Here is a 6,000-nt window from a genome sequence, read left to right on the forward strand (position 1 = left end):
GGTCAATGCACCCTCCCTAGACAGAGAGCCCTCAGGGATGTGCTCTTGCTTCACTCAGTGGGAAGGTTTAATTAGCAAGGCAACTGGCAAAGTGTAGGAAAACCACCAAGGGGAGTTCTGATTAATTGCCTAGACAGATTGTATGCACCAAAGTGGAAAGAGTGGGCGCCTCTGTTGCTGTGATTGCCTTGTGGCCCAAGAAATACAATCATTGCTTTCTTTGCAGGCTGTTGGTGGTTAAAGCCACCAGACCCCTACCATAGCTTTTTAACCAAGGCATCCATATACAGTTTACTATTTTACTGAGTCATATCTTCCATTTCCCAAGCTAGTTTAGTTTGGTTATTGTGAAGAGTAAATAAGATGTTATGTGTTGAGGCTTTGTTTAAAAGATAAATCCCTAGACAACGATAGCACCAGGGAGCAGTCTTCAGTCAAGGTACTCATACCTACTATTTCATCCTCAGAAAGTAGATTTTCACATTGTTTTTCAAAGGTCCCTTACAAAGGCAGGGTTTGAGCGAACCACGAAACCATAGCAGAATTAGGGACCAAGTAGTGATGAAGCCACTTGTAATAGAAACTTAAATGCCAAGTCCATAAACATGTCTATAAACCTGCTAATGAGGAAGAGAACTTGGGGCTATGAGGCCTTTTGGCCTTCTCCAATTCAATTGGAAGTTATGCTGAAACACATTTTTATCTGAATGAATATAGTATGATACATTTGGCCACCATGTGGGTGATGATGTGAATAAGTTGAACAATAAAGCATAGAATTGTAGTATCTTTAAAGAGCTCAAGTCCCAGCTTTGTCTTTATCATTAAGTTTCTTTTTAATCCTGCAGTCAGGCTGTCTCTGTTCCTAAAGTAGCCAACTACCCAAGGACATCAGAGCACGAGTGTGTGCTCTCAATACAGAGGACAGAAGCTCCAAGATACATTTGCCTTCTTGAAGATCATGCTTAACTATGAATTAGATCTATATTTTCAATTTGACTCATTACACACATACACAATTGAATCTAAATTTCATCCCACCTAAAAAAAGAGTAAAACACGATAGATGTTACAGAAAGATAATGAATTGTTTACCAACACTTACACGTACTTCTGTAGAAGAAATGTGGATATAGGTCAAATTGAGGGGCCACCAAGTTTAAACATTTCTCAGTAATCTGTTCAGCAAACATGTTCTTACACCAAATGGTAAAAAAAAAAAAAAATGCTCTGAGTTGGAAGCCTAAAGCTGACCTAATTTCTGCCCCTTAGGCTATTGGAAGAAACAGGCTAAAAGAATTGCATCATGGGACAAAATTAGGTGAACAGGAAACTCATGGAGTACATGTCAGAAGCTCAAGAGGACCTTCCCTAAGAAGATGAGGTTTGAGCTGTTAAAAGTCAGCTAAAAGCCTTTAAGCACCAGCAATGTAGTACTACAAATGTGGTTTATTGTTATGGAGCTCTCAAACTATTGGGGAAGATACGTAACAAAAATGTATTGACCAATTTCAAAACAAACAGGCACAGAAAACATTCTAGGCAGGCAAAGGGACTAAAGATAGGTTTTGCAAAAACCCTATAATTAAAAAAAAACAGACAAACTAAAGTGGGGGACTGTTTCAAGACAACGCAGCATAGCATGCTGTTCCACTGGACAAGCAGAGGCAGGCAGACCTCTATTTGAGATCAGTCTAATCTGCATAGCAAGTTCCAGGCTAGCAAAGATATAACTTAGTAAGATCTTGCCAATAAATAAATAAATAAATAAATAAATAAATAAATAAATAACAGGATAAATACAAATTGTGGCCATCTCAGACCCTGGCTTAAGTCTTGCTGTTTTTTTCAGGTTTTTGCTCTAATGTGAAAAGTAAATTGTAAAGCAAATGCACAAACAGAATCAGGAATCAAGGTCATTGGTTTCTCTTGGAAACTAACACACAAGGAAGAAAACAGTAGCCTCAAGCAAGAATATTTTGTCCCTTAACTCTGAACCTAACATTTCACCAACTGCTGTCTTAAGGTTGATCTCACTTCACCTACATTCCCTTAATTTTATTATTTTCCTCTTGTCACACATACATAGGCTTATGGGGTGAGAAATATCTTTTTTTCTGGTGCTGAAGAAAGAAGGATATGCTCATTAGCTAGACTATTAAAAATATATGTTAGACCCATTGGTTCCCCAGTCTCTTGCATCAAGTCCCACATCAGCTATTGGAGGAAAAAAAAGTATCTTTCTTCAGACTGACCTTAAAGACATCCATTATCCTCATCTAAACAATCTGTAATTCATAGAAACATTAAATGAAACACAAATTAGGGAAAAATGAGAAAAAAAACAACTTCAAGGTCACTGCAAAATATTTATAAGTTAATGGATGACTAAAAGTAAACAAGTATTTGCTAAGCATATGTTAAGTTGCTAACATCAAACTAGATGTGATACAGATTTAAACAGCGCTGGACCTTCTGCTACAATGTCATATATATCTTCCTAGAGAACCTCTAGGTGTTTGTTTGTTTGTTTGTTTGTTTGTTTAAAAAAACTACATACTACAGATTAAACAGTACTTACAGAAAATATAGTTAAATAAGACCACTTAAATGCAAAACAACTAGTAAATCAGAGCATTAACCAAAGGAAGCACTAGCAACATAATGAGTTCAAGATCAGCCTAGGGTACAGGAGATAATGTGAAAGAGATCAGGGAGGGGGTGGAGAAACTAGTCTGTTGTGCTAGCTAGTTACATGTAAACTTGACACAAGCTACAGTCATTTTTGAAGGGAAACAACTCAATTAAGAAAGTACCCCCACCAGATTGACCTATGGACAAGCCTGTGGTGCATTTTCTTGATTAATGATTGCTATGGAAGGGCTCAGCTTCCACCACTAGGTTGGTCATCCTTGGGGCTATAAGAAAGCAGGCTGAAATCTGTATTCCCCCGAGCACCCACACTCCAGTGTCATTCCCTTCCCCACATCCTGCTTTTCTGTGTTTATAACCCCTGTGTGAATGAATTAAGATTTGAGAAAAAATAAATTATTAAAAAAAAAAAAGAATCAAGGCAATAAGCAGCACTCCTTTATGGCTTTTGCATCAACTCCTGCTTCCGGGTTCCTGCCCTGCTTGAGTTCCTACCTTTTCCCGGACTGTTTCTTGAAAGTATAAGATGAAATAAATCCTGTCCTCTCCTACTTACTTATGGTTATGTTGTTTCATCACAGTATTAGAAACACTAAAACAGGTAGTATACAGTATACTAAAGTCAAACAACGAGACAAATTAGGCCTAGAATAGAATTTTTCTAAGAGTATTGCTTATGCTGGTAAAGTTGAATCAGAAATCAGACTTGAAAAAGCCAAGCAAAGAAAAGAAGAAGGAGAAGACAATCTATGAAATAGCCTGGAAATAACGTTGACCAATGATATTTAAAGGCCAGATGCCAGAATAGTTAAAACTTGGGTGTTAAATAATACTGGGAAAGCTTTTGATTTCCATAGCCTTTTCCTAGTATGCAAACAGATTTCAGTGTAAGACACAGCACTATTCACTGATAAGGATCTTTAGCAAGGAAGTTATAAAACATGTGTTAAGGGAGCTGTTTTGGCAATGGTACTTGAAATAACTTTGAAAACTGATTTTAAAAAATGGTTTCTCTTAGTAATAATTTCTTCTTTAAAATAAATAAATAAACAAATAAATAAATAAATCTCTTTACAGAGCCCAGAATGTACAGCAGATCAAAATCGAGGTGACCTGTTTGGTTAGTTCTCTACTTGGCTTCTATATCACCCCCTGAGGAAACCCTTTGAGGCACCTCTGCTCTGACTAAAGCTAGGTAAAGTCCTGAGGACTGGAACTGGAGCAGCCCCAGAGGAAATACAGAAATGGCTCCAAGAAACTTTGAAAAGGAAGAAATCATTTTTCTATCCTATACATTCTATACAAGAAACAAAGGAAAGGAATGGTGGATAAACAACAATTAGCAAAAGAGTGCCTCAAGGGGAAAAAAGACAAGATAGTAAGCTGGAAGACATCATTTCAACAGGCAAATGTCATGGCAAGCAAAGTCAGACCAAGGTCCAGAAACTAAAGAAAGTAATGCTAGCAGTTCAGGAGAACTCACAAGGTCCTATAGTCACCATGAAAAGTGTGGTGTGTGTGTAAGTTGGTTAGAGGCCAACTTTTAGGAGTTGGTTTTCTCTTTATACCACGAGATTCAGGGTTAGAATTCACGTCCTCTGGTTTGCCTGGCAAATGCTTTTATCCCTTTACTCCATATTGTACTCCTCTTTGTAAAGATTTACATACGACTCTTCCTCTCCCCTATCTCTCTCTGTGCTGGAATCTGACCTAGGGTCTTGTACAAGGAAAGCAAGTGTTCTACCACTCACCTCCATCTCAAACTTAACATGTAATTTGTTGCTTTGTTTGTTTTTTTCTTTGGGGAAAATAGATTTTTTTTCATATTCTGATTACAGATTTCCCTCCCTTTGTTCTGCCCAGTGTCTCTCTACTTCCCATTCCGTGCAGATCCACCTCATCTCTGTCTATCATTAGAACAGGCATCTAAATGATAATACTAAAATATAATAAGACAAAACAAAAACAAACAAATAAGGAAGAGAGTCCAAAAAAAGGCATAAGAAATATATGGACACAGGGAACCAATCATTTTGTACACTCAAGAGAATCATAAAAACAGAAACCTGAAAGCCATAATATATCCACCAAGCATTTATAGGGTAAAAAAATAATTAGATAATTAAATTTTTAGAGAGATAGTGGAGGAAAACCTGACATGATGTTATAAGACACGTGACATTAAAGATGTCACTGAGTTCATTTTGTGTTGGCCATTTACTGCTGAGCATGGGGCCTTCCCTTAATGGTGGTGGTTTGTTTCCCCAGTAAAAGTCCCTTGGAGAAAATTAATTTTTAATTTTTAAGTGGTTATCAATTTGAGATAACTTTGGGGTTAGAGATGGGGTGGGGAATGTATGCACATCTCTAAGTTCTAGCTCCTCATGACGTGTAGACCTGAGCAGGTCATATGACTATGACTTTTGTACAGAGGTCCTGCTATGTTTAGGAGGCCTTGTTTCCTTCGTCATCTACATCCCTCCTGGCTTTTATACCTTTTGCACCTTTGCACAGTTCCCTGAGCCTGACTAGGAAACTTCCCGTTTAGGGCAGCATGTTTCAAGGTCTCTTCCTCTCTGCACACGGTTCAGCTGTGTGTTTGTGTGTTTGTTCCCATCTGCCACAGAAGGAAGCTTCTCTGATGATGGCTGAGCAAGGGACTGATCTAGGAGTATAACAGAATGACATTGGGAGTTGTTTTATTGCTACTTTTCTTTAGCAGAACAGTAGTAGTTTGATTTCCTCTACATACCTGGTCTATCTAATCTCGAGTTCTTAGCCACGCAGTGTTGGGTATGAGTTCCCATAGGTTCTCATGGGTAGGCCTTAAATCAAATCAGATCTTTGTTGGTTACTCTAACAAACATTGTGCCACTATTGTACCAGAGTATCTTGGAGGCAAGTCACCATTGCAGATCAAAGGATTTGTAACTGGGTTGGTGTTTACCTTTCCCCTTCAGTAGCTTGAAGCAGAGTACCTTCCAGTACCATCTGTAGGGGTGAAGGTTCTAGATAGACACTAGTAGCTCAGCTTCTCTGTGTTCAATGAGTTCTGTAGGTATTGTTCCGAATTCAGTATGTGATATGCTGCTTTGTTTGTATTTATTTGGTTTTTTTTAAACAAAATGTTGCTATTTAGCCTGGATTTGCCTCAAACCTGCAATCATCCTACTTCAGTTTGAAATCTACCTCAGCGTAAATCCTAGGAATCCCTCCTCCTGGCTCCTGGATAATTTCCTGAGAAACAGATGCCAGGATATTTATGCTGTTGCTCCTCTGTATTTATTTGATGTTTTATTGTTTCAAATAGATCTGTAACATTGGCCTTCTGCTGCCTGTAGAACAGAA

Source organism: Grammomys surdaster, unplaced genomic scaffold (genome assembly GCF_004785775.1).
Source record: "Grammomys surdaster isolate TR1022 unplaced genomic scaffold, NIH_TR_1.0 61, whole genome shotgun sequence".
NCBI classification, from domain to species: domain Eukaryota; kingdom Metazoa; phylum Chordata; class Mammalia; order Rodentia; family Muridae; genus Grammomys; species Grammomys surdaster.